Here is a 23,454-nt window from a genome sequence, read left to right on the forward strand (position 1 = left end):
ACAACTCACAACTTTATCTTGCTAATTTTAGATCACGATTCTCTCCTTCTTGATCCTCTCTAATCTGATATAACAATGTTATGTCCTCGATCCTCTATTCTGTACTAAACTAATTCTGTAATTCTTTCACACTACTAAGTCATGTTGAATTCTCTCTTGAACAATTTGATCATTCACCCCTTGATATCTTCTTTCTATTACTTCTCTCTCAATATGAAATATTTGGGGCTTCATCTTCCTTATAAAGACCTTGGTGGCTTAGGGTTAGGTATGAATCTACAACTAAGATTCATCCATTTTGCCACTTAACTCTTCCTATTTTATGATTGGATGCATGTGATTTCATGGGGACTGCAAATAGATTCATCCTTATCTATCAAAGATTGAGATCTATCCATAAGTTGGCATAAAAATGGTTTACCTAGTTTTTTTTGTTGGAGACATAGATGAAGTAACTAAGAGGGGGGGTGAATCGGTTACCATAAAAAACAAATCCACAGATCCCTTAGATGTCTAATAAAACTAGTTACTGCTGTCACTCGATAAACATAAAGAAAATGTTGTAACTTGGTAGATGTAGTGTATGTTAACTTTAATAGATCTTTAAGCATTCATAGTAATTAACATGCAACTAGAAAAGAAATAACATGAACACATAAGACACCATATTTAACATGGAAACCTAATATGGGAAAAACCACCGAGTAACTAGCTATTGATTTTCACTCTTCTGAAGTGAGCCCTGTTAGGAGCCAACTTGGTTAAAGGTTACAAAACACACTGTTAAGTGTGACCTTGTTAGAGGATTTAATCACCCTATTAGGAGTGGCCTTGCAAAAGGTCTTTAGAATGATTCAATAAAACTATCACCTTGTTAGAGGATTTACAAATGGATGTTAAACCAACTCTGTTAAGAGATTTAGGAATCACTGTTACAATGGTGAGAAAGTAACAATGAAATGACCTGAATGAGATGCAACTAAATTGTTGATACAGATCTCTATTCTGCTTTACTAGATCCTTCCTAATCAAAATAAAACTTTGCTACTCCTCAAGGATATCTAACCATCCTTTAAAATTCGCCAACACTTTCCTCTTGAATCAATAGACTTGCATACTCGCTCATTACACTTTAGAATTCCAACTTGACCTTTCATTTATACCTTACAAATTATCAAGTCAGCCCAATTACAAGTTATAGTTACCAATAATCACTACCTCAGTTGGCTACAATCAATACTTGAAACAATTAAACTTTATTTCTTAAATTAACAAAATCCTTCATTGGTCTACCTTGCTTGGTAAACACTGATCTTGAAAAGATTTCCTATGTTAACGAACAGAGACCTAGTTAACACCTTGAATCTTGCAAAATCCTTTGGAGACCAAGTGAACTCGGTAAACACTAACTTTTCTTTGTTAACCATGTGAGCTCAGATAACACTTATTTCTACCACATTAACCTTTGATGCCCGAGTGAGATTGGTAGACATTGTTTCCATAGAGTAATTTCCATGAATGCTTGGTAGACATAGAAATTTTCTTTGCAAACTAATTGAGCTCGATAGATACTGATTGCCAACTGATATGACATTTATGTAACATCAAAGACATCTTAATTAGACAATTGTTTCCAATAGTTTGTGCCATTATAAACAACTATGTCCAATCTGTGTCACTCAACACTTGATGTTTCTGATGCTCTACACATAGTATAATTTTTCTTCAGGCTTGGCATCTAAACTACTTGGCATCAACTATCTTGCTTTACAATTGAATCACTTAGCATGTTTTGTCTACTCAACACTTGAGTGCTTCAGCACATGAATCACTTGGCATGGTCTGTCTACTTGGCACTCGAGTGACTCGGCACATGAGTGACTCGACACTCATTGTAATTTGGCATAGTCTATATTTATATGTTGTACTTAGCATGAACTGAGTAAATGATTAAGTGTGTTGACACTCGATTGTCAAAACCAATTAGAGATCAACAATCTCCCCCTTTGACATGAGTTTCAAAAACACTTGACTTGTACATAATAAATGTAATCTTCTCAAGTGTAACATATTTAAAACTTGGCTTATATACAAAACTTCAAAATTGAAAAATTTTGTAATAACCTTTATACCTCAAAATGTATAACTCCCCTTCAGTTAATGTCCTTTTTTTGTATCCAAAATCTATTCTCCATCCTGAGTAGATTTGTTTCTTGTTGATACTCTTTTACTTCAATGTGCTTATACTCTTTTATCTGATATGCTCTGTTTCTATTCTCTTTCTATTCTAAGCTTTCTTTCTCCTTTGCTTACTCTATTTGCTAACCCTTTCATTATTTTCCTTATTCTCCCCCTTTCTTCTTCTTTTCTCCCCCTTCTTTCTTATTTATCTCCTCCTTGCTTATTTATCTCCCCCTTTTTAACACTTATGTCAAAGGGTTTATACACTTATAGTGTATTTGTCCAAAAAAGATTCATGGACTTCCATTATTATTTCTAGAGTAGCATCCCAATTGTCACATGCAACATCCAATGACTTTATTTGGATAGCGAGCTCTGCTACAAGGTGAACTAGTCCATCTAATGTAGAAAGATTAGGATCTTTCTTCAACAAAGTTTCTACATTTCCTAGTTCTTTATGGAGTATCTCCATATGTGGGATAAGGGAGGCTTGGATGTTTGTCAACTTAGCTCTTATATTAGCCTCTTCTATTATTAATATAGCTAGTTGACTCTATGATTGAAGCAATGTGTGAAAATGCTTCTTACTCTAAGCTAGGTTTTGAGATAGTTGCATACCTAAGATTTTTAAATTCCTCTCTAGACTTAGAATTTTATGGCTTGTGTCTTCAGTGACAAGTGTGGAATCACATAGTTTACTATAAAATGAGAATATGGTCTCAAGTACCTTCTTCACTTTCTCAATATTTTTTGCCAATTCAACTTGCATCAGTGCTATGTCACTAGATATCTTCTCATTGGCTTTCGCTTGAAATTTTCTTTCAGACCATTCCAAAAGTTAGGCATTTGTGTCTAAAGTCTTCATTATTAATCCTTTCCACAATATCTGATAACCATTCCATTAGTGGCTTTGATTCTTCAAGTGTTGGAAAACTGAATGCATCTAAGAAGATTTCCTTGATGTCTTGTAATGCTTGCTTTTGCCTAAATCCCTTTCTAAGCACTTCTTGGTGCTTCTTCTTTTCTAAAGCTTGTTGTCATAGTCCAATTTGTTCTATTGTCATTGTTGTATGATCAAATGTAGGCATTACTATTTCATCATCTAAAGTTACATCACCATAGTGAATTACCTTAGCAACTTTGGAGGAACTTGAGCCTAGTGTTGAGATATGTAGGGGTACAACTTCTGTGCTCAGCTTTTGAAGTACTTTTGTAGGAGTGCCAGATGTTGGTAGAGTTATCAATGCTTGAATGTCCTCTTGATCCTTCTCCTTTGGTGTGTCCTTACTTTCTTTAGATCTACTTTGGTCAATCACAATAGTCTAACTTGCACCTTTTGTTTGTGCATCAGGTTGATCATTTGTAGTTTTTTTCTCTTCTATTGTAGTTTTTTGTTGTTCAACCAAATCATCTTTAATAGTTTTGTCAACCTTTGTGGATGTGTCTACTAATGTTTGAATCAAAGTTTGAGCACTAGTAGCTAAAGGGATGGAAGAAGGTGGTTCTTGTGTATTCACTTTGTCCCTTGTAATGTCAGCTATTGCCATCTAAAGTTCATGAACATTGAATAATACTAGATTTTCACACAACTTGGCTTGTAGTGTGGATTGGTCAAGAATCTTCTTCAAGTCTTCTTCAATTAAAGGATTGATGTTTTGAGTAGAGACATTAGAGACATCCTGAATAGTTATAATTTCTACAAGCATACTTGTGTTATGTGGAAGGCTTGAATACTTGGCATTTGTGTGTCTTGCACACTCTATTCTTCCTATTGCTTTTTAGTTGTAGCCATGTCATCTATTTTCTTTTATGTCTCCTCCATAATAGTATTATCTTTTTCTGTTTCTTCCTCCTTATCCTCATTTTCATCTCCATTATTTCTACCTTCAAATGGATCTTTTTCTCCTTCTTTGATAGTTGTTAATCCATAGATCAATTTCCACATTTGAGTGGATTTCATCGCAACATCTTCAATATTATTTTGAAGAATGTTGAATGCCCTATATTTTGGTCCAAACTATCCACCATATTTCTTATTTTCTTTGACAATTTTTCCTTTTGTCAGCTTTGGTATTACCTAGGCTAATGTGGTTTCTCTAATTTATTTCTCCAAGTTTAAACAATAATGCCATTTTTGTTTAACAATGTCATATAGGATTTTTTTCATAATATTATCTAATTCAACTAGAGTATTCTTGAATTTAGAAATCATTTCATATATTGACTCTTCTACTTGGTTTTTCTCTTATCTTTTAAGTTTTTCAAAGTCAATACTTTTCAAGCCTATCAAATTCATATTAATTCTAACATTCTCACAGATGTTTTCAAAATCAAAATTTGGTGGATGACTTACCACTCTAAATTGACTTGAATCATCTGATTCTTTCCTTTCATCATTTGTCTCTAGTTGTGCAATGTATTTTCTTCGTTGTTTCTTCTACACTGGGTCCTTTTATTTAGTAGCCTTTGTCTTTTCTTTGGATTTTTCCTTAGCCTTTTGTGTAGTGGCCCTGGTGCTTGCCCTAATTATTGGTGTTGTTTTCTTTACTAGGCTTGGCTTAGCAATTGTCTTTGCCTTTTTTTTTGGCATAGGTTGTGCCTTAGGCTTTCTCTTCTTTGGTTCTATTTGTACTAGTGCTTCTTTAGTTTCCTCTTCCTTGGCACCTTCTTCTTCTTTGTCTTCACCCATGCCTTGGGTCAATGCAAGAGGTTCTTGGGCTTGTTCCCATTCTTCATTTTCATCCTCTTCATCATCTTCTTCTTCCTCTTCACTTGGACCTTCTCTAAATTTGGCCTTTAATTTTCTTACCAATTTTTCTTTATTCTTTGGTGTGGAAGTTGTCTTTAACACCATCTCAACTTTGGACTTTATTATATCATAGTTTCTAAATATCTTGGCACTTATCAATCTCATCTACTAGGAGTGCAATGATGGTAGCTAAGGCTTCATCAACATTAATCTCATATCCTAAGGGTCTTAGCCATCTTACCCTAGATGTAGTAGTTTCTATGTATGTATAATCAATATCTACAAGAAATCATATATTATTGTAGTATTGTTCAACTAAAGAGAAAAGTATGGTCATCCTCTACTTCATAGACTTCTTGAAGTCTTCAAAATAGCCGGTCATGACTATTTCAAAGTTCTCACCCATTTGTTCAATGTATTCATTGATTTGTACAACCACTAATCTGTTGGTCTTCCAACCAATTGTACCAAAATATGGAAATGTGTTTTGAACATAGAAAAATATGCAAATTAGAATTGATCCAAATATGCACTGAGCACTCTTTGTCTTCTTGATTTCTCCAAGATTTTCCATTATTTCCTATAATTGAAGCTCTGCAAGATCATAGGTATGATCTTTATTAATAATTTTATAACCAACATCTACTGCAATGCAGGATACAATGTTTAATGTACTTGATTGATTAAATTTATGAGAAATTACCCTAATTGTAGAGTCAAGTAGTGGGTCTATGATGATGTTAATAGTCATTCCTCTTTTGTTCCATTTGGCTCCTGTGTTTTTCTCAATAACCTCCTTGGAGTCACTTCACAGGGTCTTGGGCTGATCTAGGGTTGGATATCTAGTTACCGTATGAACAATTCTTTTTGAAATTTTGATTAGTCCACCTTCTAACCATAAACATCCATCACAAATTCTGCTCAACACTATCTTGATCCATTTCATTTTGAACACTGTGGGCAAGTCTAGGGCATGGGTCAAACCCTTTCTCTCAATAATCTTAAATTATTCCTTCAAAACACCATTTTTACACAACCTATCATAGGCTTGCCTTGTTTCCATATCACCTATACTTCCTACTTTGTAGTTGTAACATTTTCTAATGTCTTGGACCATTATGACCTTAGGTGGAATCATGGATAACGTGCTTGACAGGTCTTGTTTATAAGCTATGTCTAGGATAACCTTAAAATTTGGTTGTTTGATCTTGTTACTAAATAGTTGGACATCTAAAACATCTTTTTGTTTCACATTCTTTGATCTAGAAGCCATTTTGTCAAACTAGGGTTTAACAGATTTCAAATTGAGTAACTTGGCTAATGAAGAATACCTTGGTGATTCAAAGAATTGGAATGTAACTGTTGCTATGATCTTTGTGGATGACTTAAAAAAAAATTTGAATTGCCTTCTTGCTCTGCGTGCTCTCGCTTGAATTTTTTATCATGAAAAATAAGTGAAAATTGACCTTATACCCCTCAAAGCTTTGCATTTAATGCTTGATTCTCATACAACTATAAAATTGGTGTCAACATAATTTATGTTCCACTCACCATCTATAGGGATTTCCCTCTCTCAACAGTTGCTATGGACTTGGGTCTAATTGACTTTGTTTGGTAGCTTATCACTTACTAATATTTTACTCAGCATCTATTGAAATCTTGGCATGCTCAGAAACAACATGCAAATGTGAAGATTTAACCTTGAACTTTTCACACCATCCTGCATTTTTATTCATGCTAATCTATCCTTTTTAGTGCTATTTTCTTTTGGAACTTATGTAAGATATAATATTTGAGTGTCAATCCCACATACTTCTTTTGCTTTGTTTGATGAGGTGTGACCACTTGACCTATTAGGTGAAGTGATTCATGTATTTGATGTATTGCAATCCTCTCTCTTTTTCCATGTCTTGATCATCTCTCCTCTAATGTGTTCAACATCTGCCTTGCCTTTTCCTTTGTTGAATTCACAATTAGGTGCCTTTGACCTTGTTAAACAATGCTTACTGATGTGACCAGCCTTCAAATAGTTGAAACATGTGGTTTGACTGGACCATCTATTTTAGTTACCACTGTATTGTTCTAATGAAATTCTTAGGGATATGTCCATACTCTTGACAATAATGATAGCTTTGTCTTATATTGTAATCCTGATTATAGAAGTGTTCATGACTTCTTACTTTTGTTGACTTTTTCGGTGACCACATGGATTTATATCTACATTCAAAATCTCTATGTCCATATTTTTGACAATTGTAGTAGTAACCTTCAAATCTTGGTGCAGTCATGGTTCTAATTCTACATTCATGTGCCTGATGACCTTACTTTTGCACTTATAACATTGAGTCATGTTCTTTGGTTTGTCATGTTGATTTGCACTCTTGCTCTTGCACACATTAGCAATATGTCCTTTCTTACCACAATAATGACAGGTGGGTTTGGAGTTCTTATCTTTGTTATTCCTTTCTTCAGCAACTTTGGATTATTCTCCTTCTTTAATGCTCGTGTAGCCTAGCCCTGATGTATCATTGTTGGATCTTTTGGGGGATTTTAGTAATTGTTCAAAGTACTCGATGGCTTCTTTGGCTTGTTGAAACTTTCAGCAATCTCTCTTTCTCTTCTTAGGTCATTTTTTAGTTGTTCATCCTACAACTTCAATGTAGTGATCTCAATGTCTTTGACATTCAACTCATGATGAGTATTCATCATCTGGCTTAAGGTATCCAATTGCATGTTAGATATTCTAGTTAGCTTAGTTGACTTCTCTTCCATTATATTTTTAAGAGTTATCTTATCTTCTTCAATCATGGCCTTGTCTTCTATAGCTCTTTTCTTTTGTTCAATTACTTCACACAACATCATGGCTTGAGATTCTTGTTCTAGCTTGAGATTTTTGATATCCTCTACTTGTACTCTATTCTTTTCCATCAGATCTGCAATCGCTGCATCAAATTCATTTGAGTCTCCATTTTCAAATAGCTTGGTGGTGTTGATCTATTTGTATTGTGTGTCATTCTCTGCAATGGCTATCTCTTTCCTTCTCTTTAAGGATTTCCTCAACTCCTCTCTAGCCTTGTCCAGTGAATGTAGAATGAGCTGGATCTCAATTCCTTGGCTCTCAAAGATATTTTCTCTAAGCTGTAAAGCTTCTCCTTCTGAGAACTTAGCTTTGATACCAATTGTTGGAATTACAAACGGGAAACATATACTTCTGAGAGGGGGGTTGGGGGGTGAATCAAAAGTTCAAACTTCAGAAATTAAAATTTTCACCATTCATTAGATGCATGTAATATATGAACTAGAAATAACATGTAAAGTAAATGCATCTAAAACATGTAAGCACATACACAATTGAAACCTAATATGATTACCCAAAAACCCTCCAAATGAGAAGGTGAAATGGGGTGGGGATGACACCCACAAATATTTACTCCTGTAGTAATAAAGTGTAGCAAATTAAGGTTACAATAAGTTGACCATGAAACATGATCTACCATGTGAAAGGCCTGCCTTGTTGAAGGATTACAAGGATGGTTAAGTGCCCACCTTGTTAGAGGATTTAACACCATGTTAGAAGTGTACCTCATTAAAAGACTTTAGAAAATTCACTTGGAATGTCACCCTATTAAAGGATTTGATAATGACTATTAAAGGATTTGATAATGACTATTAAATCAACCTTAGTCCAAAGAATTTTACGCTAATTGATACAATTTTTAGATAGTAATAGTAGAGCTTTTAATCTGATACAACTTACAACTTTATCTTGCTGATTTCATATCACAATTCTATCCTTGTAAATCCTTTTTGATATGATATAACAATGTTGTGTCCTCAATCCTCTATTCTATACTTAATTGATTCTATAATTCTTTCACACTACTAAGTCAACTTGAATGCTCTCTTGAACAATTTGATCATTCACCCCTTGATATCTTCCTTCTATTACTACTCTCTCAATATGAAATGTTTGGGGCTTTCTCTTCCTTATAAAGACTTTGGTGGCTTATGGTTAGGTATGAATCTATGACTGAGATTCATCCATTTTTCTACTTAATTCTTCCTATTTTTTGATTGACTATATGTGATAGCATTGGGACTAAAATTAGATTCTTCCTTATCTTTATAAGATTGAGATCTATTCATAAGTTGACATTAAAGTGGTTTATCTAGTTGTTTGTGCATTAAAAATAACTATGTCCAATCTATGTTACTCAACACTTGATGTTACTGATGCTTAGCACATTCTATAATTTTTCTTTTGTCTTGGCACCTAAACTACAGAGCATCAACTATCTTGCTCAACACTTGAATCACTCGACATGGTCTATCTGCTCAACACTTGAGTGACTTGGCACATGAATCACTTAGTACAATCTAACTACTTGGCTCTTGAGTGACTCAGCACATGAGTGACTCAACACTCATTGCAATTTGGCATAGTCAATATTTATATGTTGTACTTGGCATGAACTGAGTAAATCATTAAGTGTGTTGACACTCGATTGTCAAACCCAAATTGAGATCAACAAAGAACCTATGCTTTAAATGTAAGTTATCTTGGAGTCATAACCATCAATGCAAGAGAGAAAAAATAAATAATATAGAAGAATCAATGGAAGAAAATATACCTAGGAGAGAATTAGAAATCGAGGAGTGCGAGCATGGATCATAGAGGTTATTACACAAGAGAATGAGAATATAACGTTTTGAATAAAAGGGGCACTTAGGGGAAAAATAATAATTTCCCTACTAGATTCTAGAGCTACACACAACTTCATTGGAAGACATCTAGTGAGAAGAAGCAACCTAAAAACTAAATAATTTAAGGGTTTCAAAGTACCATTTGGAAATGGTTTAATCTTTGTATTACCCAAGTAACCCAACTAGAAATTAACCTAGGAGGACACACTTTAAAAAGTGGCTTTTATGTAACAAATATCCAAAATGATATTATCCTAGGGATGCCATGGATAAACTCCTTAGGGTGATTTAGAATGGATGGTCGTAATTCAAAAATATGCTTCAAACATGAAGGGAAGGAAGTTACACTAAATGGGTTACCAAATTCTTTACTGAAGATAGTCTCCTATAAGAAGATGGCCAAAATACATAGCCATGAAAAAGGAGAATGGGTTGCACAATGTATGGTAATGGATAAATCTAAACCAGAAGGACAAAATATTCATATAGATATTGAACCGATACTAAAAGGTATAGCAGGATTTTTGATGAAATTCTCCCAGGACTCCCCTCAAAATGTGGGTTTGAATGCTCTATAGAACTAGAAGAAGGGGAAAAACTTGTGATAAAAACTCCATATTAACACCCTAGGAAACTCAAAGAAGAAATAGAAAAGACAATTAAAGAATTACTAGAAATGGGCCATATCCAACCTAGTACTAGCCCTTTTGCTTCTTCCATAGTATTAGTAAAAGAGAAAGATTGTACCATGAGGATGTGCATCAACTACCAAGCCTTAAATAAGAAAATCATAAAGAATAAATATCCCACACTGAGGATTGACAAATTAATGGATAAATTGCATGGACTATGCTACTTTCAAAAATTGACCGGAGGTTAGGATACCACCAGATAAGAATGAGGTAGGAAGACATTCCAAAGACCACATACATGTGCCACTATGGGCATTTTGAATTTCTAGTCCTTCCATTTGGCCTCACCAATGCACCAACAACCTTCCAATCTTGTATGAACCACATCTTTCAATAATAACTAAGGAAATTTCCACTCATATTCTTTGATAATATATATATATCTATAGTAAGAAATGGGAAGAACATTTGCACCATATTGAGAAGGTTTTGAAAATTTTGGAGACAGATTCATTATATATGTCAAAGTTTCAAAATGTGAGTTTGGATTAGAAGAGATTATATAATTGGGACAAAAAAATTAGTGCAAGATCAGTAAGTGTAGATGAGGAAAAAATCAAATCTATCAAGGAGTGGCCAAGACCCAAAACCTTAACCTAGCTCAAGGGTTATGTCAGTTTATGTAGTTACTATAGATGCTTTATAAAAGGGTTCTCTAAAATTGCATCTCCCCTCATAGATTTAACAAGGAAAGGAGCATTCTCAAGGAATAATATATCCCAACAAGCTCTTGAAAAAATAAAAGAAGCCATGTGTACTTGTCCTATTCTAGCTATTCTAGATTTTAGGAAACCTTTTGAACTATAGTGTGATGCATCAGGAGAAGGAATCAAAGCAGTACTCATGCAAGAAAGACATCCAATAGCCTTTGAAATTCGTAAGCTCACTAAAGTAGAAAAGCATTATTGAATATATGATAAAGACATGTTAACCATTATGCATTCCTTAGCAAAATCATGTCAATACTTAGTTTGTAAAAGATTCACTGTTAAAACCAATCACAACAACTTAAAATTCTTCTTAAATCAAAAGGATCTCAATTATCGACAAAAAAAGTGGGTTAGCCAAATCCAAGCTTATAATTTTGATATAGAATATGTTAAAGGAGTTAATAATGAATTTTTAAATGCTCTCTCAAGAATATCCCATATTAATAATATTAGAAGCATCTCCGAGGATTGGAAGGGAAGCATTATAGCAGAATATGCTAAGAATTTCCAAACAGAAGAAATATTAGATGGAAAGTTGCCCAATGAAGATTTCAAAGTTTGGGATGATATAATCCTCCATAGAGGATGAATATATCTAAATCCATAGTCAAAAATTAAAGGTAAAATACTAAAAGAGTATGATGACAATCCATTAGTAGGTCATCAAGGATACTATAGAACATACAAAGATATTAAAGAGAAATTCTCTTGGAAAGGGTTAAAAAAAGGATGTACTAAAATATGTACAAGAATGGATAACTTGTCAATGAAATAAGGTGGAATTGAGACACCTTTCAAGACTACTACAACTATTACCCATCCCATACCAACAATGGGAAAGTATATCAATGGATTTCATAACAGGACTTCCAAAGATCTAAAGAAAAACAACATATTTGTAGTAATAGATAGATTTACAAAATATGCACATTTTTTTGCAATCTCAACAAATTACAAGGTAAAACAAGTAGCTAAATTATTCTTTAAAGAAATTTTCCAGCTCCATGGGCTCCCTTGAAATATTATAAGTGATAGAAACAACAAGTTTCTGAGCAATTTCTGGCAATAACTCTTCCCTCTAGCATGAACAACCTTGACACCTAAAAAAAGTTATCATCCTCAAACTAATGGACATATAGAAATTGTAAATAAATAGTTACAAGGATATCTCAGGAACTATGTTATTGTAAGGCCCACACTAGCACCCTATTCTAGATCTTGATGAAATAAATATGGTTAGGAGTTAATTGAGTAATGATTTACATTTTTTTTTCTTACTAATAATGACTTAAGGGATCCTATAGGAGACTAATGAAGATTTTTATATTGTATCCCATAACATTAGGTCGAGAAGATAAGACCACATGGAAATGAGATTTAAAATGTTCAAGACAAGAACTTGACCATGAGACTCTATGGATGATCTACTAGGTAGTTAGGAAGATAAAATAACATTCATCCTACTAAGAACAACTATGAGCATAGGTTATAATGATAATCAGGTATATGGATATGTTTGAAATTGGTTCTAAATTATTATGAGATAATGATTGATACATTCTAATGGTCTGTGGAGTTGAACCTAGAAAATCACACAAACCCCTCATAATGTGGTAAAGGGATATTGCTAGGAACATCACTATGTTTAAATCGACCTAAAGTTACTAGTTAACTGGTCTGCACATTAGTGATTTTCACTTAGGACATATATGTTAAGATCCATTTTATATTGCTTTTAAAATTCACTAAAGATGACTTAGAGTTTCATTGTTATGTGAGAAAGAGTTGTGATGATACTCTGATTTAAAATGATTTATAGTAAGAAGGATTATTGTTGATACACATATTCGATATTTCAATGTTTTAAATATTTTATGAGAGTGATAATGCAATGTTTTGAATATGCACTTAGATGAAAGTTAAATGGAATATGATCTGGCAATGTTTTATTGATAGTACTTAGAACAAAAATGATTAGATGATAATTAATTGTAAATGTTAATGAGAAGTATGAGGTATTGGATCAATTTTGTACATGTTTGTATGTATCGTATATTATTTTATTGGGTTACTAATGTTTAAGTTGAGTGTGCAAGAAAGTTGAACCATGGAAACTTAACAAGGAAACAAGGTAAAGACACATGTTTGATGACTCTGCCTAGGTGAATCTTTGTAAGATTCGTAAACCTCATTGTGATGTGCTTATTTCATGAACGTGTGATGTATGTGTGTGTAACTTGACACTTGTGCTTGTTATGTGAAATGACTTGTTATTCATCAATGGATCATGTGGCCACCTTGCTCTATGTTATATGATTCGATTGAGAAATTTTTTTATTGCCTTAGTTAGAAAAGGACAAGGTTATCACCTTTGGAAAGAAAATTTTAAATTTGAAATACCTAGCTTTAGAAGGGTCATAAAGTAATTTTAAGGTAAATTGTGATTAAAATTAACTTTACACATGTTAGTACTATAGGTTAGGGGATTATTAATGACCTCTATGGTGTCTAGTGGACCTAGGAGACCCCATGAAAATGACATTCTTCATTGAATCCGAAAATAAGAGGGTTATAAATAGAGGCATGGCTAAAGTGAACCTCACTTGGCAACTCTCTACCTTTAGAGACTAATAGGGTTTGAAGAAGAAGGAGGGAGCTCTACCACAATTAGTCATTGCCTTACTTGGAGGAAGGTTGGTAACATGATCCATGAAGCTTCTTTATTCTGCATGTAGAATAGAAATGGTGGTTTTCATTTCATGATGGTATTGTGGTGTCTTGTGGTGTGCTTGTGAATGGATCTTTGTGGTATGTTGCATGTGGGTAGAGTTGTGTGAGTCTTTCTTGATTTTTTTGTTTCATGATCAATGTCTTGTGAATTGGGTGTGAGGCATCACTCACCCTTGGGAGGGAAGAGATGCCTGGGGTGAAGGGGTTAGTTGGGCTCACACATGGAGTTGAGGAATTCCGCCTAGTGTGGAGACAGTTGTATATGTTTTATAGAATGCAAATTATCTTGCTCACTTGCATCTTGGGAGGTATAAGGAGGTATGTAGAAGCGAAGATGCTCATTGCCCTGAAAGGGCATGCTAATATTGAAAAGATGTGTAATTTGTGAATGAAGTCTATGCAATCCTCCTCATGATGAGAGCCCACCTTCACCCGATTCTTGATTCATTTGTTGAATCTTTGTGCAAAGCCTTGGGATGGGGTATGTTAGAGTATATTATGTAATCTTGTCAATTTATTGTGCATATGCATGGCATGTGAATTTGAAGCATGAAACTGTTTATACCTTGTTTCCTTGAGGTTGATGGGTGGCCTCCTTGAGGCCTAGGTTGGGAGGTGAGCCTCCATGGTTCTCATTTTGCCTTCTTTTTGCAGGTTTTTACTTGAAGAGTTTGGAAACCTTGATAGACATGAAGTTCAGTATGGGTGTAGAAGAAGACTCCTTTTGGGCTGGTGATGAAAAGATGAAGAGGACTCCATTTAGGATAAGCATACAATGTGTTATTGGTGGCTTCATGTAGAAAGGCTTTGAGCTATCTTGTTATGTGCTTCTTCATTGTGTAGTTTGAGAATGTTTCCACCACCTTATGCTTATTGTTATTGTGTTGATTCTGAGCTTGGTATATCATTGCTTAAATTTTAGTATATGTTGAGAAAAGAATTTGCATCATGTTAAATCATGGAAAATGGATTTAGTATCGTTCTTTGATACCTTAATATTCTTAGAATTGCATGAGGGTCATTATTGAAAGGAAAATTGATTGTGAGTTATGCTTTGGATAAAATGGAATTGTGGACAGTATAGTTGTTGAGATTGGATGATATTAAATTTTTTTTGAATTTATATTCGTTGCTTTGAAAAATTAGTTTCAAGAAGTCTTGAGTTCCTTACTGCAAAAATTAAGCTTGTGATAACACTTTGATCTTGTGATAACAACATATAGATAGTTACATAAAATAGTAAACTAAAACAAAACTAGAAAAAAAAAAGGTGTAATGCACTCATTAGAACAATACGAATGTAATCTTAATTTCTTCAAGAATGTTAAAGGGGCCTAATGATTTGTAAACTTAAAACAAGCATGTAGGTGTCCATATGCACTCTGGAAAATGTATGAGTAGATAATAAAAATAACTCTTTCCATTACAGACTAATAAAATATTAAGCCCTGTATTAAACAATGATATCTTAGGATTGTTAGGTCAAAAAAAAACAATATTAGATATTAATATGACTTCAAATATAACAAGTAAGCAATGGTCACATTAAGTAATGACAAAATAGTACCAATGTAATATAATAGAAAACACCCTTTACCAAATGGGTGACTAGGGCAATTAATGACATATCAGGGCATATTAGTAAAAAAAAAAACAACAATCAAATTATGTGGAAGTGTTCACATCTTCTTACATTTTCCTAGGTCAAATGATGGAGGGACATATACAAGTTTACACAAAGTCAAATCACTTTTGAGTCACAATAAAATCATCTCCATTCCTTGTCGTTTCACAACTTGCAAATCCACTTAAAAGGGTAGATGGTCTGTCATGTCACACTCACACATTCCTTTTTCCACCTATGTAATGCAGCAAAACATGGAAGCAACTTCAAGGGGAAGGCAACCATCCAAAAGGTGGGTAAAAGTTTTAAAACTTAAAAAAAATAGAGTCTTCCTCCTAAGTCAAGTCCATGTCCTTTCTTCCCCATAGGCGCCTAGTCCTAGGCATGGGGTATGATAATAAAGTAAGCCTTATCTCCCCACTCATGCCTCAAGGAAAGAGTCTTGCATGTGCAACAAGAAAAAATGTGGAGTTTGAAAGTCTTAGGTGAGTGAAAAAGTTTCCAAGCTAGGACCTAGGGAGTAGCATTAGCATTAAGCTTAGGATTATATAAAAATTATTAAAATAAGAAGATGGGTGAGGTAAGTTGTTATGTTGAATTATGTCGATGATTAGTTAGGTTTAGGATCAAGTTTAGTGTAAGGTAATAATGTACTAATGGGGCATAAAATAAATATGAGAAAAAGTTTGGTTATCATTGTCATATATAAAGTAGATAATATTGTTTAGGATTTTAATGTTGTCCTAAGTATTACTTTATGGTAATTAGGGTAGCAAGTAGGAGGAATTTAATTTAAGTGACATAGTGAATCTTAGGGTTAATTCCAAGGTATACATTACTTTAAAGATAATTTGCTTATATATTTGAGGGGGGGTGTATGTTAAGTAAGAATTATAATAGAAGTTGCATAATATTAATAGTAGATATAGAGAGAGATAAAATTTAAGAAAATATTAATAATTATTATAATAATAATAACAAGAAAATAAAAAATAAAAAATTAAAGGGTAAATTTGATATAGAATCTTCTTGAAAGAATTCTGGAACCTACAATAACGGAAAGGGAAACATCTAGGAAATCAGGATGATTATATAGGATAAAAGAGGGATAAGAGCCCACAACCATTTCACTCTACATAGTTTGAAAATTAGTCAAGGTGACCATTGCAAGAGGATCTTGAGGTCCTGTGCCAAGTGAACCACATATACTACTAGCATTCCTCATTCCATCTTGATTCAAAAATTGATTGTGCTCTTATTGTCACGCTCTTTTAAAAAAAAATTATTGGTTATGTTTTCACCTTGTGAAAATTATGGCATGACAGTTACTAGAAACTAACATGCTTGGATCAAATGGTTACATTTAGGAGAATATTGCAATAATACTACTCACCATATGTCAATATGGATGAGTCTGTTTAAGGCATTATATGAATATGAAGCTACATCTTTCAGGAATCTAGTAGGGTAAGTGCACAAAGTTGTGGTGCCAAAAGGGGGGTATAAGTGGACACCTTTTTCTTGAAATCTGCAAATTTTGAACTTCAACAAGAATTTGAAGATAGTTACGCTCAAAATTTTCAGATATGACAAAAAAAAAAGTCGTAGTCCTTTGAATCTAGTTTCTAAACTACTAATTTTTTTTCAAAATGGTTTAGTTTTAGGTCCTCAAAAAAGGGGGCCACAAAAAGTGCTACTGTTTATTCCAAAAAAACATAGCACAGTACAAAGTGTGGCCCCCCTAAAATTTTAACTTTTTTTTTGAAATTTTTTAATCGCTCTGGTCAAAATTTACTTAACACTATGTAGTTTATCCTAGATTTTTTGAGTAATTTTATAATGTCTATTTTTTTTTAACGAATTTTTTAACTAGACACATCCCAAAAATGTGAAATATTTGTGTGCTCCCCCTAGTAATAATTGAAAACTAATCTAAAATCAAAACTTTTTTTTTTTTAAAGTGTGTAGAACGGAGTCTAATTTCTAAAAAACTAAGTTGTTACAAAATTCGATGAACGAGCTAAAATCTATAGCCCAATTAGTACCTAGTGGTTTTTGACAAAAAATGAACATACATTCAAAAGAAATTATAGATGAAAGGCTTGAAATAGTTCAAATTAAAAATAAATTATATGGTTAGATAGCTAACACAGAGACCTATAATGCTATGTAACCTGATCTTATTGATACCCAACCACGAGAAATCTTGAAGGGGAGCACAGAAGAAAAAACAATCATTTTTTGTATGTTTGCTGGAAAACACAAATTAAAAATAAATTATATGGTTAGATAGCTAACACAGAGACCTATAATGCTATGTAACCTGATCTTATTGATACCCAACCATGAGAAATCTTGAAGGGGAGCACAGAAGAAAAAACAATCATTTTTTGTATGTTTGCTGGAAAACACGTCTCAGGCCTATTCATCAAATCCAAACCTTTGGGTTGGATCTCCAAGGAAAAACCAAGCCTTAGGCTTGGGTTTGATTAAGGTTTAAATAGCGTGTGCAGCCTATAGCGCGTATGCGCTATAGCATGCACGTGCTATTTAAACCTCAGCTCTAAATAGCACGTGCGTGCTATAGGGCGTATGCGCTATAGTGCGCACACACTATTAAGATGTAAGTTGCAAAAGAGAATTAGGTGGGGGGAATAGGGGAATGGCTATGTGTGTGCATGAAAGAGACAGAGAGAAAGTAGGGGATAGGAGAGGGGAGAGAGTACAGGATGGGAGAGAGAAAGTGAGAAAGAGTAGGGGTGGAAAAGAGAGTATAGGATGAGAGAGAGAGAGAGAGAGTAGGGGTGGCAAAGAGAGGAAGTGTGAGAGAGAGTACGGGTGGAAAAGAGAGAGTGCAGGATGGGGGAAAGAGATTTAAAGTAGGGGATGGGAGAGAGAGTATAGGTTGGGAGAGAGAGATTAAGAGTAGGGGATGGAGGAGAGAGAGAGAGTAGGTGATGGGAGACAGAGTGGGAGAGGAAGAACTTGAGAGAGAGGAGGATGGGAGTGCATGTGTGTGAAAGAGAGAGAGTATGGAATGGGAGAGGGGGAAGACAAAGTAGCTCAAGAGAGAGTAGGGGATGGAAGAGAGAGTAGGTGATGGGAGAGGGAGTGGGAGAGGGGGAGACAGGGGGGAATAGAAATGTGTGTAAGAGAGAAAGAGAGAGAGAGAGAGAGAGAGAGAGGGGGGGGGGGGGGGGGAGATAGGAGAGAGTGTAAAAATTTAAGAGAGACTAGAGGGTAGCAGAGAGAGAGAGAGAGTGGAGAGGGAGAGAGTAAGAGTGAGAGTGAGAGAGAGAGTAGGCAGTGGGAGAGGGAGTGGGAGAGGGAGAGCAAGTGAGAGAAAAAGTAGGGGATGGAAGAGGAGAGAGGGGGGATGGGTGTGTGTGTGTCAAAGAGAGAGAGTCAAGAATGAGAGAGGGGAGAGAGAGATAGAGAGAGTAGGCAATGGTAGAGGGATGGGAGAGAGAGTCAAGAATGAGAGAGAGAGAGAGAGAGAGAGAGAGAGAGAGAGAGAGAGAGAGAGAGAGAGAGAGAGAGAGAGAGAAGGCAGTGGGAGAGGGAGTGGGAGGGAGAGAGAGAGAGAGGTGGAATGGAAGCATTTAAGAGAGATAGAGTAGGAGATGGGAGAGAGTAGGCAGTGGGAAAAGGACTGCGAGAGAGAGAGGGGGGGGGAATGAGAATGTGTATTTATTTAGAGAGAGTGTGAGAGTTTGAGAGAAAGTAGTAGGGGATGGGAGAGAGAGTGAGAGTAAGGGATGGGGGAGAGAGAGAGAGAGAGAGAGAGAGAGAGAGAGAGAGAGAGAGAGAAAGAGAACTTGAGAGAGATAGATAGTAGGTAGTAGGAGAGGGAGAGGGAGAGGGAGAGGGAGAGGGAGAGAAATAGGGGGGATGGGAGTGTGTGTGATAGATATAGAGAGTAGGGGATGGGAGAGAAGAAGAAGAGTGGGGGGATAAGAGTGTGTGTATCTATGAAAGTGAGAGAGTAGGGGATAGGAGAGAGTGTGAAAGTGTGAAAGTAGGGGGTGGCAGAGAGAGAGTACGATGATGGGGGAGAGAAAGTAGGCGATGGGAGAGGAAAAGAGAGAGGGGGGATGGGAGTGTGTGTGTGTGTAAGAGAGATAGAGTAGGGGATGGGAGAGAGTGTGAGAGTGTGAGAGTAGGGGGTGGATGAGAGAGAGAGTATGATGATGGGGGAGAGAAAGTAGGCGGTGGGAGATGGAAAGAGAGAGGGGGGATGGGGGTGTATGTGTAAGAGAGATAGAGTAGGGGATGGGAGAGAGTGAGAGTGTGAGAGATTAGGGGATGGGAGAGGAGAGAGAGAGTAGGGGATGGGGGAGAGTGTGAGAGTGTGAGAGAGTAGGGGATGGGAGATGAGAGAGAGAGCAAGGGAAGGGGGAGAGAAAGTAGGCAGTGGGAGAGAGAGAGTGGGAGAGGCAGAGAGAGCTTGTACAAGATTGGAGAGAGAGAGAGAGAGAGAGTAGAGAGGGAGAGAGAGAACTTGAGAGAGAGAGATAGTAGGTAGTAGTAGTGTGAGTGTGTGAGAGAGTAGGGGGTGGTAGAGAGAGTACGACGATAGGGGAGAGAAAGTAGGCAGTGGGAGAGGGAGAGAGAGGGGGAATGGGAATGTGTGTAAGAGTGACAAATTAGGGGATGGAAGAGAAGAGAGAGAGTAGGGGATGGGGAAGAAAAATTAGGTGGTAGGAGAGGGAGGATGGGAGAGGAGAGGGGATGAGAGAGGTAGAGAGAGTAGGTGGTGGGAGAGGGAGAGTGAGAGAGAGTAAAGGATGGGAGAGAGTAGGAAGAGAGAGGGAGGGGATGGGAGAGAGAGCAGGGAGGATAGAGAGTAGGGAGGATGGGGAGTGATGTGTTTTGAGAAAGTAGGGGGTGGTAGAGAGAGAGTACAATGACGGGGGAGAGAAAGTAGATGGTGGGAGAGGAAAAGAGAGAGGGGGGATGGGAGTGTGTGTGTAAGAGAGATAGAGCAGGGGATGGGACAGAGTGTGAGAGTGTGAGAGTAGGGGGTGGCAGAGAGAGAGAGTATGATGATGGGGGAGAGAAAGTAGGCGATGGGAGAGGGAAAGAGAGAGGGGGGGATGGGGGTGTATGTGTAAGAGAGATAGAGTATTGGATGGGAGAGAGTGAGAGTGTGAGAGAGTAGGGGATAGGAGAGAGTGAGAGTGTGAGAGAGTAGGGGATGGGAGAGAAGAGAGAGAGAGTAGGGGATGGGGGAGAGTGTGAGAGTTTGAGAGAGTAGAGGATGGGAGACACAAGAGAGAGAGAGTGGGGGATGGGGGAGAGAAAGTAGGCGATGGGAGAGAGAGTGGGAGAGGCATAGAGAGCTTGTACACGATGGGGGAGAGAGAGTACAGAGGGAGAGAGAGAACTTGAAAGAGAGAGATAGTAGGTAGTAGTAGTGTGAGGGTGAGAGAGAGTAGGGGATGGTAGAGAGTACGAAAATGGGGGAGAGAAAGTAGGCGGTAGGAGAGGGAGAGAGAGGAGGAATGAGAATGTGTGTAAGAGAGACAAAGTAGGGGATGGGAGAGAAGAGAGAGAGTAGGGGATGGGGGAGAGAAATTAGGTGGTAGGAGAGGGAGAGGGACAGAGATAGGGGGGATAAGAGTGTGTGTGAGAGATCTAAAGAGTCGGGGATAGGAGAGGAGAGGGGGTAAGAGAGGTAGAGAGAGTACGTGGTGGGAGAGGGAGGGTGAGAGAGAGTAAAGGATGGGAGAGAGTAGGAAGAGAGAGAGGGAGGGGAGGGGAGAGAGAGTAGGGAGGATGGGGAGTGATATGTTTTCAGATAGTGCATACGCACTATAGTGCGTACGCACTATCTCAAATCACCAAAAAATGGTCAAAAACCAACCTTGGGGCCCATTTCATCCATTTTTAACTTTTGGTCTGTTATGCTCTCTATTATTCTGACAGAAAACACGGGTTTCAACATCTAGCAAACACTATTTCAACACTTTTGGAAGCTAGCAAACACCAAATTCAATCATTGGATACGTGATTTGAAGAATTTTTGAATATTCTTTTAATAGAAAAGGTTAGTGCAATCCATTTTAAATATTGTTTGTCGATATATAGCTACAAATTTGATTATAATTTGATATGTTATGTAATATATAGTGAATTCATTAAAAACTGTATGTTTGAATGAAATGTTGTTTCGAAATGGTTAGAAATTTGACAAGTCATTTGATATATGTTGTGTATTCATTCAAATAATTATAATTTTTATATATAATTGAATAATTTGTAATTTACACATTTTAAGTAATTCGAATGTTTGAATAATTTGACATGTAGAAATCATCATCATGCCAAGGAAGAAACCAAAGATTCAAACAAATGCAGATAGGGAGAGAGATTTGACAATTAAAAGAGATAAAATGAAATTACTACGTGAACCAAGAAAATTGCAAAGCAATGATGAAGAATTAACTTTTGAAGAGGATCAAGAACCACCAGTACAAAGAAACAAGGAGGAAGAATTAGAAAGACAAAGAGAACGAATGAGATTGTTACGCTCAAGAAGACAATTGAATTGTGAAGCTACACCATCCTCCAATGTTGGAGTCATATCGTCTACTACACCATCTTTGAATGTTGGAGTCATATCATCCACTACACCATCTTCCAATGTTGAAGTCATATCATCCTCTCATGTTGAAGAGACACTGATTTATAGATCTGACGATATACACACTCCATCATGTCATGTTGAAAGCACAACATCAACACATCAAGTAGGTGATATTCCATCTTTTACATCTTATGGCCAAGGCACATCATCTTCAGTTCAAGGTACACAATACACTCAACCTTATATTGATGTTCAAAATGTTGAGAGAATTGAAGAGATTAGAACACCTTCTAGAATTCATTTTAGAAAACCAAAATATTTGATTGATATTGATACTAACATTTTGAAATAAATGCCTGACAAGATTAGCAAGCGTACTTGTCAAAGAAAAGTTAATCATATGTGCAGATTATTTTTTGAAGAATTAAATATTACAGGTCAATGCCAATTATTTGTTGAAATGATGAGGAATTTGAAATTTAGGCCTATCATGAAGATTCTTGGGCTAAGAACGATGGATGACTCAAATGAAAGAAATATTGTAAAGAATCTAATGAGTGCTTATGAGAAAGTGGGTTCTAAATCATGCACCAAAGATAGTAATATCACAAGATGAGTACTCACATCAACAATAGTAAGTAGCCAAATGAAGAAAGCTTGACTCATGAGAAAGAAAAGAAAAACATAAAAAATTAGTAGAGGTACCTTAAGGAGAGCCACGCTAAGGCGTGAGAGATTAGAAGATCCAACAAAAAATGAGTTATGGACATTTAGCAGTAGACTATCGCGAAAGGATAAAGAAATTAGTGAAGCCTTGAAATCATTGATCGAAGATTTTTAGAAAAATAACACACATGTTTCTCCTAATCAAAGAGATGTTGTAAGAAGGAGGATTGGTAGCCAAAATCGCAAGCCGCATGCGAAACATTTTTTGGACTCAACTTAGACACAATTTTTTGCAAAAGTTATTGGTATGTATCCTCAAATTTGAATAAGTCAAAAACTTTTTGAGATGGGTAAACCTTTTTATGTGAAAATAAATCACACGCACACAACTTGTTGTTGTAGGATACATATTGAATTTTCTAACCATTTTGATGTTTTTAGGCACATATGCGTAGTTTTGCATTCTCAGTTTGTTTTGTAGGATTGTGACATAAAAGAGCCACCAAGATGTTCAAGGGAATTCATATCTAACATTTTATGTGAAATAGGGGATGGCCAACAATTTTACAAGACATCATGCTTGGATGGTACGTGCTTATTTTGTGGTTCTTTGCAACTTTTATCAACTTGTCAACATATGGATAGTACACATGCAATTGGAAATGAAATAGTAGATTACGAAAAATTCAAGATAGTGACATATGCTCTAAAATATGGAAAACATGGTAAACGATGTGATCTAGTTATTGAAAAGATTCCAGTGTATGAGTTCATGAAGATTTTTCGTGAAAAGATTATGTACGAGTATG

This window comes from Cupressus sempervirens, chromosome 3 (genome assembly GCF_028749045.1).
Source record: "Cupressus sempervirens isolate cs-2001-9-10 chromosome 3, ASM2874904v1, whole genome shotgun sequence".
Lineage (NCBI taxonomy): Eukaryota > Viridiplantae > Streptophyta > Pinopsida > Cupressales > Cupressaceae > Cupressus > Cupressus sempervirens.